General features: G+C 36.5%; 1 protein-coding gene across 1 annotated transcript in view; it reads left to right on the forward strand.

The window, feature by feature from the left end:
- Positions 1 to 14,310, forward strand: part of LOC136828098 (probable transcriptional regulatory protein NAMH_0626) — a 54,239-nt gene that overhangs the window by 32,725 nt on the left and 7,204 nt on the right. The gene's annotated exons all lie outside the window — the stretch shown is intronic.

A 14,310-nucleotide genomic window follows, 5' to 3' on the forward strand; every position in this document is an offset into this window, starting at 1 on the left:
TTTTCTATCACTCCCTCAGGTTGGCGTTCGTACCACTTATTACTGCAAGCTAGCTGGTGTTTCTTGCACATTATTATTATTATTATTATTATTATTATTATTATTATTATTATTATTATTATTATTATTATTATTATTATTCAGAAGATGAACCCTGTTCATATGGAACACGCGTATAGGAGCCATTGACTTGAAATTCGATCTTCCGAAGAATATTGTGGTCATTTGAAAGAAGTAACAGAAGGTAATAAGAAATAATGAAAGAAGAGATCACTTATTAGAAAAAGCCAATTAGCAGATCAGTAAATAGAGATACAAACGTTAATCAATTTTTAAAAGTACAAGGAGAAATATTATAGTAATGCATTGCACCTTCGCTTGAACCTTCGAGGTCCTAACAGCACAGCATCCTCAGGGAGGCTGTTCCACAGTCCGAAGGTGTGAGGAATAAAAGACCTCTGGAACTGAGAAGTTATTAATAAAATATGTATTTATAAAGCATGACAAATGTGCAAGAGGAAAGGCACTGAGAGGTAATATATATAAAAGGAAGGGTATTAGTGATGGTTGCTATAGGAAAATAAAATAAATTTATGGAAAGATACAGTGAATTCTGGATACAGGGCACAAGTGAATTTAGTAGAAGCAGGTATGGTTGATAACGAATGGAAGCTGAATTGACATTTTATATACAACTATATCTCTACACACAAATGCAAAACTAGCCCACCAGCGCTGTTCAGAAGACAAATTTTCACCAAGGAACTATAAGCAAAACTAAACAGGTGGCCGTACAGAAGAACATGGGTTATGAATGAGGCCAGAATTCAGTCTTCGTTGTTGAAGAAGAGGCTGTGTGTGTGTGTGTGTGTGTGTGTGTGTGTGTGTGTGAGCGAGAGAGAGAGACTCTGACTGGATCTCTGTTACATGACCAAGAACCATTGGAAAGCGATTAATGGAAGAACCAATAAGAGAAACATATTTGAAAACGTGTAGGAATGAAGAAAGTTAGAAAGATATGAACGACATGAAACTGTCGGTGGTCAGAGTATTTATGGCATGTACAGCGCATGCGCGTGTGGATTTTTGTGTTTTTATATGTGTGTGTGTGTGTGTGTGTGTGTGGGTGGGTTTGGGGAGAGAGAGAGAGAGAAGTACTTATGCTACCATTGAGGAAAATGTAAAAGGATTTAGGTTAACATATTTGTGAAGTAAATGTAGCCTATGTGTATGTATGTATATATATATATATATATATATATATATATATATATATATATATATATATATATATATATATATATATGTGTGTGTGTGTGTGTGTGTGTGTGTGTGTGTGTGTGTATGTGTGTGTGTTTGTGTGTATGTACGTATGCATATATAAATGGCCTTATTTGTATTCATAATATACCTAATGGTCTACAAAACAAATTATACTCTGAATAAATATTCGAAAAGATAAATGGGGATATTCAATGAGAATCATGATCAGGTAGTGAGATCCTAGTGTGCAGAAACCCTAGCGTATAGTGACCCTAGCTTATAGTGACCATAATTTATAGTGACCACACACAGACAGACATGGCTGCCCAAAACAAGCTTTGTCACCGAGAGAAAAATGCGTGTTAGTGAACTTTTGTAGCACCTGGATGAAGATAAACAAACCTATTAAAAAGAGGCATGTTGAATTATCCATGAGATTATATACGAAGGCCGAAGATCAGTTTAAAATTCTGGGAGTGAGGACGCAGGTGCTGTCTGTATCTATGTAGGACGCAGGCCTTGTGCGTATCTCTAGAGAACGGAAGTGTCTGTGCGTCTCTCTTGGTAACGCAGGTGTCTGTATCTCTAGATGATGCAGGTGGCTGTGTGTAGCTCTAGATAACGCAGGTGTCTGTACGTGTCTCTAGAGAGCGCAGATGTTGCGTGTATCTGTAAAATGCAGGTGACAGTACGTATCTCTAAAGAACACAAGTGATGTGTGGGTGTAGAGAACGCAGGTGTTGTTTGTATCTGGGGAACACAGGTGTCTGTGCGTATCTCTGGAGAGCGCACGTGTCTGTTTATCGCTGGAGAATGCAGGTGTTTGTATGTATCTCTAGAAAACGCAGGTGTCTGTGCGTATCTCTAGAGAACGCAGGTGTCTGTGCGTATCTCTGGACGGCGTAGGTGTCTGTACGCATCTCTAAAGAATGCAGATGTTTGTATGTATCTCTAGAGAACGCAGGTGGTGTTGTGTATCTCTGTATTCAAGACGCAGAGGGTAACCAGAACTGCAAAACCTCCTTGGAATGCCTAGTCATTCTTCCAGCGACGAGGGTTAACAACTCCGATTGAGTGACCTCTCCTCCTCCTCGTCCTCCTCCTCCTCCTTGTCTCCATGTCTTTGAGACGCAGACGTCACAAAGTGCAGATTCACGCAGAACAATAGAAGAGACCTTTTTCCGTTCATTGCTTTGTCTTTGTCTCCGACCTTTAGGCTATGAGGTGCCTGAAGGCATTTCCGTCCCTTCACAGGAATTCCGAGAAGAATCTAAGTTTATCTTTTATGGAAAATAGTTAATTATTAGTTTATATAAAGATCATTGTTGCTCAGGGTGTGCATGCAACTTTGTCACCTCGACAGAATCGGATGGTGGTGGTTGTCCCTCTTCCAAATCATTGGCTGTCACACTGAGGTGCAATTTACTGAAGTGCCATGTTTTTATGTACAAGAAATTGGAACCAGAACAGAGAAAACCTTTTTATACTTAGTTCATCTCATAATGTAAACAGCATTTCTTAAACGTTATAATGAAAATTACTTATGACCATTTTTTGCAGAAATTTGACTTTAAACTCGGTTTTGAGGGAACGAATACGTCCGATTGGAAAATCTACTTGTATGAAAAACTGGTTTGTTTAAAAAGCATGAACATTTCCTCATCCCAGTCACTGACTTGCTATGTTGAAATATAACTCTCATATCAGGGGACTTCGACTTTTGTCTTCTATCGAAATAGGACTGAATAAAAAAGTAGTTCATCTGACCAGTGAACCCACCCTTACCTCTTCTTTCGCTTTTCTTTCCCTCTCCTGCAAGGTCTCAGTATCTTTCTACAGGTGCTTTGTCAGTCAGTTTTCCCCCTGAGATTAAGGGGCGAGAAGCTGCTTTTCAAGCTTTGGAACTCTCTCCCATTGGCGTCGATAACCGTAGTTGTTGTAGCGTCAGTCTGCGGGACGCGGTCAGCCAATGTTACCCTGTTGCTTCCACCCCATTTTTTTTTCTATCCTCAGGCCTGGGCTAGATAGGGGCATTTTGCTACTTGTCTCATTAGCAACTATATTACTAAAATGTATAAATTTGGAATTATCTCCTAACTGTTTGTCTCTCCTATGTATGTATGTATGTATGTATGTATGTATGTATGTATGTATGTATGTATGTATGTATATATATATATATATATATATATATATATATATATATATATGAAAATTTACTATAAAAGCAAAATCCAATGTTTATAGAGGTTGCCCATAAATTATATATATATATATATATATATATATATATATATATATATATATATATATATGTGTGTGTGTGTGTGTGTGTGTGTGTGTGTGTGTGTGTGTGTGTGTGTGAGTGTGTGAATGCGTGAATTTACTTATAACTTAGATGATAAAATATTAGCAGTTCGAACGCTCTTAGTCATTCGGCAATAAGTTATAATTAACAGTATCTCAGTGTCATACTGTTAATTATAACTTATTGCTGAATGACTAAGAGCTTTCGAACGGCTAATATTTTATCATTTAAGTTATAAGCAAATTAACAGGATGACACTGAGATAATACATATTTTCTCCGAGCCTTGTACATGTTTAATGAGCAAATTAGCCGACCGCACGAAAGGACGTCGCAAGACAGAACTAATATGAACAATTCCACTGGAATAAATCGACCGCCATCTTGAAAACAATTAAAAGATTTCTATAAAAGTCCTGACGAGATCAAACACGACCAGGGATATTATAAGACCTTAACCTTTTCCTTCGTTATTATGCGCCATATTCGATCACACAAACCTGACAGGCTAGATATCGTGAAGGAAAAGACGAACGTGTAAAGTATATGTCGTCATACTTCTTCTTTGCAAGTTGAGTCAGACGTGACCTCGAGCTTTCTCATTTCGCAGTTACGCATTGTAAGAGTCAGTGATACGAATGGTATTCATCCCAGTTGTGGTACTCTTGTTCCCCGTACAAGATAGCAAAATGCTACCCGTTTCTTCCTTTGGAAGGCACGCGGACACGCAGTGGTCATTTTTTTTTACGTAGATTGGGCTTGTTAATAGAAACGTACCATTTACAAAAAAGAGAAAGGAAAAGAAAAAAGTACTGAAAGACTAAAGAAAAAAGAAGAAGAAAAAGGTCTGAAAGACCAATTATTTAATATTGTCACGTAAGTCGCCGCAGAACGACGTGAGATGGGAAAATCACGAGTTGAAATGCGACAAAAAGCGAGAAATATCACAGAACACACGAGATGAGAAATGCGTCGTGAAGATAATATGAGTTTGAAACGAAAGAAAACTAAATTGAACTTCCAGGAAATATGACAAAGGTATTCAGATCATTTGATGGGAGCACCGTGAAACGATACGAATAAGTCGTTTTGAATGATTTATGCATCAATACTAAGAAAAAAATAATTTTCAGCTAGTTTTAACAGATGTCTAGAAGGAACCAATAGCTGGTATAGTCAGTAGGATACGAGACTCCTCAAAGTGTCAATCTTTATTCATTAGCCCGCGTAGTACTGTATTTTTAATTTTATTATTCGCTGTGCACTGGTAAGACATATTTTTGTGGCCTTCGACCCCTAGCTTCCATTTTGAAGAGACACCTGAAGGTCATATCTAAATTTTCCAGGAAGCTGGGTGTTGGCTGTAAAGCTCCCTACATTGACAGAGATGTTGCTATTCACGCTACGTACTTCAGATCCCGTCTTCTACCATTGTTGGAATATTGTCCTCCTTTCTAGGAGTCAGAAGCTTCCCTGGATCTCTTTCTTCAAGCAGAAATTGACAAAAGTCGTAAAAGTAATTCATATAATCTCCATACTTCGTAAGAAACCGTGGTTGATCATCCTATGTGAGATCTGTTTCAAACAGAGGGTTCCACCATTGCCTGTAGCGCCTACATTTCTGTAATGAAGAATTATGTGCTGCCCCACAGTTCCGAGCATCAGCGTTCACAGTCTTTTGACGTGCTAAGATAACAAGTAAAAGAGATATTTCATTTACTGGTCTCTTACCTACTATAGTCTTTCCCTGTCTGTTAGCTTGTCTGTGTGTCTGGTTGTCCGCCAGTGTGTCTGTCATGCTTACCTTGTTTTTATTGTACGAGTAGAACCATCTTTCTGATAAGTGTTTCCGATAGAGGCAGCAATGACACTTGAAAGCTATATTCAACGCTGCATGAAATATTATGGCCTGTCGGCTGCTTATGTATGAATAAATTTATCTGATGATTTTCATATATTCATTATTTGTTGTTCATTCTCTTCTCCGTGATTTTAAAGGGACAGTCTATTCTGTGGTTTTTAATAATAATAATAATAATTGTGGTGAAACTTTAAAGTTTTAGGCACACATTCGGTACGATTTCATTCAACCTTAAGCCCTCCTGCCCTAGCTTTGAATGAGACCAAGTTACAGTGCTGAGGAGTTTACTAACTTACTTAAATGTACCATGAAGTCAAGAAACATTATATTCTTTCCAACAAAGTGCAGTTGAGAAACAATCAACTATATTTCCTGCACCAATTCTTTTTGGGTGATGCCACACGGGTTCACAAATACGCATTTAAAAAGTTTAACACATATAATTAATATTTAAAGGACACAACAATCATCCAAGTTACATTAAGAAGCAAGAAAAAACATTAACATATTACTGCAAAAATTGACAAAACGTTACGTTACTTCGATAGAGGAAAACATAAATGGCGAAAAAAAAAAGGAGATTTCAGAATATTCTTATGAAGAAATTACTGCAATCACGACGACAGTTCACGAGGTGATGGGGCTGGATTTTACGAGAATTTCTTCTACAACTTGCCTTTCTGGAGTATGCTGCGAAACAGGCCGAGCTTCATGTTCTCACCCTGGAAGAAAACTCGGGAGCAGTACATTGGATAGCACAGTTGTCACATCTACAAAACTACAGGGTTACGTAACAAACCATCAACTAAAACACAAACATTAAGTTGTTTAATCGTAACCCAACATACAAAAAAAAAGGTTTCGTCCAGAAGGCAAGCTTAAACTACTGGCATGTGCCCTTACAACAAGGAAATAACATATACATTCTCCACAGGAAGAAGTTTGACAACACTGCAATCAGACGTCATTTAATTTTATAGAGATGGATAAAATTTGCGAAAAAGGTGTTTTACTACTTTAAATATTAATGTACTAATTTATACAAACTCATTGCTATAGTTAATATAATAAAAAAAACTTCTTCTGTGGAGCAAAACAATCACATCAACGTATTTTTCATAGAAACTGGGAAATACATCAAAAATAAGTATTCAAGAAAACTAGGAAATTTTATTCAAGGGGAATAAATGGCAATTTTTGACATTCTCCCCCAAGAAAGAATCATAATTAGAAGTAATCACAACTGCACCCAGGAGCGAATTCAATTGAATAACGCTATGCAGCTGTGACCATCTTAACACATCAAAAATTTAAATCAAATATACATTTTAGAGTACATCCATAGAAATTAAATCCTTTCTCTCTTGATCACAGCGGATTGCTGCTGCACGCCGAGGTCTAGTACCACTCAGAGGCACACTATCTGGCTCCTGAGTTACGACACTATCAAATTCCCTCTCGGGTAATTCCAGAAGTACGAGCTTTGTGATTGATCTCATGTATAGTTTATTATTCACTCTCACTTCTACAGACCTAATCACACCATCAGACGATGGAAACAGCTGGGTAACCTTACCCAATGAGAGGAGGGATCTATAGCCTTTCCCCAGATGATCTTCTAAGTCTACCATCACTATGTCCCCAACTTTCACATTTGCAGAGAGATAATCACTAGAATTAAAATGTCTTTCTCTCAAGGACACTAAATAGTCTCTTTTCCAAGAGTTCTCAAATTTTTAAGCACTGATGATAATCTAAAATATTGTTCTCTAAGATCACTTGAACTCATGAAATCTGGGTCATCAGTTGCTGAATTGTTAAGAGGAGGGGAAATACAAATATTTCGCCCATAAAGTAACATGGAGGGAGTCAAAGCCTCACAATCTCGATCAGAGGAGAGATAAGTCAGTGGTCGAGAATTTATCACAGCTTGAAACTCAACAAGTAGAGTTCTCAACTCTTCAAAGGATACACGTTTGTGATATAAGGCTTTGGACAAACATCCCTTTAGAACACCAATAAGGCGTTCATAAAAGCCTCCAGACCAGGGGGCTCGCGGTGTAATGAACTTCCAATTAACACAATTTCCTTCAAGGTATGACTTTACCTCTGGTTCATCCATAATTTCCTTCAGGAAATTATTAAATCCAACAAAATTCCTACCATTGTCAGATATAATCAGACTCGGCAGAGAATGATATGCTACAAAGCGTCGAAAAGCCAGTAGGAAATCGGAAGCAGTCATGGAATGAGTCAATTCAAAATGAACTGCCCTGCTCGTAGTACAGGTAAATAGACATATAAAGACCTTCTCCTCCAAGCCAGTCTCATGATCAAAAACATTAATAGCACCAGTATAATCAACTCCTACTGATTGGAAAGATCTATCATATCTCACTCTTTCTGTGGGTAATGGTGGAGGAGGAGGCAAACACAACCGTTTCTTGGTTAACTTCTGACACAAAACACACTTTGACAGAATCGATTTGATAACTTGTCGTGCTTTCGGTACCCAAAAGTTTCTCTCAACAATACCAGTACAGAATTGACACCACAATGGTGATGATGTCTATGCAAATGTTCAACTATCAACACTGTTAAATAACTTCTGGAAGGCAATAACATTGGGCACTGAGTATCATAAGACATGGAAGCGTTTTCATGCGACCCTGAGACCTAATTAGATTTTCCTCATCAACAAATAAGTTCAACTGATTACAGAAATTCTTAATATCCATGGACACTCCATGTGAATTCTTATCACAGAGGTACATTCTGGTAGTAGAAAAATGTTGCTTCTGTTCAAGGAGGACAAGTGCTTTCATTTCGTTAACAACAAACTTAGAACCTTTACTGCATTTATTAAGAAAAAGCAATATTGACCTCATGATACGTTTAAGCTTACTTAAATTACTGTAACGTGGGATGTCAATTAATGGGGTTGGAGGGTTAACAAACTTAGGTTCTGAAAGAATTTCATTAACATGCACAGTTTCTGTAGCTAAAGATTGGGGATAATCACCAGTTAAAAGCCATTTAGGGCCATTCCACCATAAGGAATTTTGCGCTAAATCTTTACTAGTACTACCTCTGGATAGAATATCAGCTGGATTATCCTTAGAGGGGGTATACCGTAGCGGAAACTTGAATTCATTAATTTCAGTGACTCTGTTTCGTACATAGGGGATTTTACTATTATTGTTCTTCACCCAACAAATAGAAACCATGGAGTCACTCCAGAGAGTGCAAGAACTCAATCTCAAATCATTATTCTGCATTAATCTTCCAGCAAGTTTCGCACCCAAGGACAAGGCTGTCAATTCCAAACGCGGAATAGTCTGTTTAGGGTTTGGTGCAACTTTACACTTACTGACCAGTAAACTGCTTACACTTCTCCTGAAATCAATCACATAGGCAGCAGCTCCATATGCCTTATTAGAGGCATCACAAAATACATGTAAATGGGAACATTCAGGATGTACAACAAACCTAGGAAACTTTAAACTTTCTACATTTCTAATACATTTGCAAATTTCATCAAACCTTGAACATAATGATTCTGGCAAAGGGTCATCCCACCCGTAGTTACTCCACAAACATTTAAGAAAATATTTACCTCTCACCTGTATTGGTGACAATAATCCTAGAGGATCAAACATTCGAGCTATTACTGATAAGACCTTTCGCTTGGTTAAAGGTCCTTTATACTCACAATTTACTTCCTTCAGTGACATCTCATCTTGTGTTAGATACCACTCTAAACCCAAAACGTTCACTCTTTCTTTGATAACATCTATGGTTCTGTTAAACTGTGAATCATTACTGACCCATTCTTGTAGAGGCATATTAGCATCTTCAAGAATCTCATTTATTACTGGATACTCATCCATCAAGACTGACACATCCTTGTAAGTTTTACTAAAATTATCTACATAGAAATTCTTCATCAGAGATGATGCAAGGGGATTATCATGTAAAGATAAATGATGCAAAAGGGTTTGCTGCAAGAGAAAGGGGAGCATGTAGCTCCAAAACAAACTACACAAAACCGGTAAGTTACAGTAGACTTCAAATCGGAGGGATCAGTTATCCATAGAAATCTGCAATAATCACGACAGTCAGGTGAAATGCCTATCCTTAAAAAGGCTTTACTGATATCTGAAATCACAGCTACTGGGTTTGTACGGAAACTCAACAGGGCATCAAAAGTTTAGTAGTTAATGAGGGACCAGTTAATAAACAATCATTTAAGGAAAGTTCTCCTTTAGCCTTGGAAGAAGCATTAAAAAACTATTCGAATGGGAGTTGTTTCTGAATCCTTCAATACAGCATGGTGGGGTAAATAATGCCCTATAATAGGGAGTCTGAGGGAATTAATTCTATAAACCCAGACTGAACGTAATCTTTGATAATCTTATCATAATGAGCATACAAGGAGGGGTCAGATTCGAATCTATGTAGCGAGGAATTTAATTGACCAATGGCTATTCTATAGTTAACAGGCGGTCTACTTTCATCTTTAAATGGCAAAGGACACTTCATACTTATTGTCAACCCTTTTTACTTTATCCTTAAAACACTTAACTGATTCTCTTTCTTCAGGACTAATTTCAGATTGACGAATACCAACACTTTCTAAATCCCATAATTTTCTAACTTCACAACAAGAATTAATAGGATTTCCTCTACTTCTATTCTTGAACAACATACATTTGATGTAGTAATCTCATTAGATTCTACATCGTCATAAGACCAACTAGGAAGAGGTCCAAAAATTAGTGCACCACCAGAACTATTCAATATCTGTATTCCAGAGCAAATTTGACTGTTGTGAATGAATTTTCCATAGTAATCAGCTCAATGACTAATTCTATACCATTCACTTCATCTGAATTTAAATCATTATCTGCTAATTTTATGCCTTTACTCGTCAAGAACGCAGCTGACTTACTTAAACCTGGAGAATAAATTCTGGAATTAACTCTATCGAATGCAATGGCATTAATGACAGTACGAATCTTACCTAGTCTCACCACAACTCTTACTATATTACAATTAACTTCCATGGCATCACTGCCAAATGGTTTTACCTTTAAGGCTACTGTTGCTATGGACGGTAGGCTAAGCTTATGAGCTAATTCCTTTGCAATAAACGTTCTTTGTGCACCAGAATCAAAGAGTGCTCTCCCAAAGGAACGATATCCATTCCCTGACACAATTACATTAGCAGTAGGAAGAGCAGTCGAAACAGAACTCTTATTAGTCTGAGAATGATCAATACCCAAAGAAGCAGTCATAACTACTGGGGAATCACCTTTACTTACAGCACCTTTAGAATCATTATGAGATTTCCCAGAATTAACATTTGACTTACTAACATTAGTACTATTTACACTCAACTTTGGTGGAGCAGGATTAACAGGGTTTTCTGTTTTCTTACAAATCATCGGGTAATGAGGCCCATCACATATATTACATTTCGGTTTGTTTCTACATTCAGAGAATAAATGACCTCCTTTGAGGCAAGCAAAGCACAATCTTAAATATTTAACTCTGTCCCTTCTACTATCAATGGTTTTGAAAGTCTTACAATCGCGAGAGGCATGGTTCGACGAGCAAAACACACAATTATGGTAAGAACTACTATTACTAGGCTTACTGTTACTTTGTTGTGCTCTCTGCACGTTTTGCACATTTGAGGGAATCACTTTAGAATAGTTACCCTGATCACGTTTTCTCTTATTAGAATTCTCACCTTCGTAACAAAATTCCATTAATTCACAAACATATTTCAAACCTGAGGAAATTTGCTTTAAATCAAGAGACATACTATTATGTTTATTAGCTATAGCCTTACGTGTTTCAGGTGATAATTTCTCGCATATTATACTAGAGAAAATGGGGTTCATGGCCTCTACATCTAAATTCAATGTGTTCATTTGTAAGATAATCTTCTCATATTCCAATTTGAACGTGTTCAAATCCTCTATTGTATGACTGGGAGGGACTAAATGCGTTAACTTGGACATAAGTCTACGTTTCAATTTGTCCTTATTATCATACTTCTCCTTAAGGGTCTGAATAGCTACTGAATAATTGGCATTAGTGACAGGCAAACCTTCTATGGCTTTAAAGGCGTTATCCTTTAAACTAGCTCTGAGGGTAGAAAACTTAATCACATTGGAAATATCCATACGATCGTGAACTAAACTGTTAAATATATCCCAAAATGCAAGCCATTGTTCTTCCCCACCGCTAAATTCAGGTATCTTAATTGCTGGGAGTTTAGGGGGAGGGAGAGGGTTAATGGGAGCCGAAGGAGGAGGCAAAGCGGGCTGTTGATTTATATCTCCCGTGTCAATCTCGCTCATAGTTTTCTGTGCAGTAGCAATAGCTTTCCTTACACATCTAGTTATTGCTCTATAACTTCTACATAAACTATCATATTCACTATCCTGTGAAATAATCGTCACATTCTGTGACCAACTATCTTCAAAACGTCGTAGACCTCAATAAGACAACGTTCATACATTACAAGGGTCGATTTTGGTGTATCAGTATCACCAATGCAGTTATCTGTCTCATCAAGCAAATCTTGTAAGGAAATAATTTCCCCTTTCAATAACTACCTAATCTTGGAATCCATTTTCTTGTTAATGGATCAATAAGAAACTTGCTCAAATATCAAAAATGTATGGCAAATTATCTAAACCTGATTGAAAATGTAACTAATCTTATTCATAGGACGAATAACATTCACTGAATGATAGACAATTTGACCACGTGCTCTTCATCACTTCACAAAATAAATCTGGTCACGAAAACCTAAGTTCAAAAATGGCTACGAAATTCAACAAGAATTTCTTCACAGAGTAATCACTAAATACGAACAATAATGTTCCATAAACAATAGATTACTTGGCAAAACACTTCAAGTAATCATCACTTCACAAAATAAATCTGGTCACGAAAACCTAAGTTCAAAAATGGCTACGAAATTCAACAAGAATTTCTTTACAGAGTAATCACTAAATACGAACAATAATGTTCCATAAACAACAGATTACTTGGCAAAACACTCCAAGTAATTCAATACCTTACCCTGCTCACCAAATAACTTTGGACACGTGCCAGCTACACTAGAATGACTTTATAGCCATCCATCACCAACGTGAACTTTATCGTAAATTATCTTTAACATCCAAAAAATCCTTTGTGAATCGTTATGGCATCCGGTTCGTTCGAAGGACCAAAGCAAAGTACTACTATAACTAGCAAAGAATGTGGTGAAACTTTAAAGTTTTAGGCACACATTCGGTACGATTTCATTCAACCTTAAGCCCTCCTGCCTAGCTTTGAATGAGACCAAGTTACAGTGCTGAGGAGTTTACTAACTTACTTAAATGTACCATGAAGTCAAGAAACATTATATTCTTTCCAACAAAGTGCAGTTGAGAAACAATCAACTATATTTCCTGCACCAATTCTTTTTGGGTGATGCCACACGGGTTCACAAATACGCATTTAAAAAGTTTAACACATATAATTAATATTTAAAGGACACAACAATCATCCAAGTTACATTAAGAAGCAAGAAAAAACATTAACATATTACTGCAAAAATTGACAAAACGTTACGTTACTTCGATAGAGGAAAACATAAATGGCGAAAAAAAAGGAGATTTCAGAATATTCTTATGAAGAAATTACTGCAATCACGACGACAGTTCACGAGGTGATGGGGCTGGATTTTACGAGAATTTCTTCTACAACTTGCCTTTCTGGAGTTTGCTGCGAAACAGGCCGAGCTTCATGTTCTCACCCTGGAAGAAAACTCGGGAGCAGTACATTGGATAGCACAGTTGTCACATCTACAAAACTACAGGGTTACGTAACAAACCATCAACTAAAACACAAACATTAAGTTGTTTAATCGTAACCCAACATACAAAAAAAAAAGGGTTTCGTCCAGAAGGCAAGCTTAAACTACTGGCATGTGCCCTTACAACAAGGAAATAACATATACATTCTCCACAGGAAGAAGTTTGACAACACTGCAATCAGACGTCATTTAATTTTATAGAGATGGATAAAATTTGCGAAAAAGGTGTTTTACTACTTTAAATATTAATGTACTAATTTATACAAACTCATTGCTATAGTTAATATAATAAAAAAACTTCTTCTGTGGAGCAAAACAATCACATCAACGTATTTTTTCATAGAAACTGGGAAATACATCAAAATAAGTATTCAAGAAAACTAGGAAATTTTATTCAAGGGGAATAAATGGCAATTTTTGACAATAATAATAATAATAATAATAATAATAATAATAATAATAATAATAATAATAATAATAATAATAATAATAACAATAACGTAGAACTTCAGTTTGAGAACAAATTCAACCATTTTATGCTTGTAATCTGTTACAGAAGTAATTTTGAGCTCCTTTGTATATATCACATAACTATGGTGACAATAGACATCAGTACGAATAAAATGCTAGTGTCACTGAAGTCATTAATTATATAGCATAAAGAAAAATTAGGAAACTTGCATTTTGATGAAGAATTACAATAAAGTCCGGTCAATGTCCAGAACAACTCCGCGGTGAGATATAAGAAAATAGGTCACACTATAATTTTCACAATATAAAATAATAAAACTTTGTCTCTGAACACTTTTTGAGGAGATTCACCATATCCGAGATATTAATGATTATCTAATCGGCATCCTCGAAATCTTACTGGAATTAGTTCGAAAATGAGGTTTTTTACTGTAATGTTTCTCAGAAAGAGTGTAATGTTTCTCAGAAAAACTAGTTCCCATCGAATGATTTTCGATTTTTGACTTATAAGGTTAGACAATACCTG

The sequence above is a fragment of the Macrobrachium rosenbergii genome, chromosome 1, assembly GCF_040412425.1.
Source record: "Macrobrachium rosenbergii isolate ZJJX-2024 chromosome 1, ASM4041242v1, whole genome shotgun sequence".
Taxonomy (NCBI): domain Eukaryota; kingdom Metazoa; phylum Arthropoda; class Malacostraca; order Decapoda; family Palaemonidae; genus Macrobrachium; species Macrobrachium rosenbergii.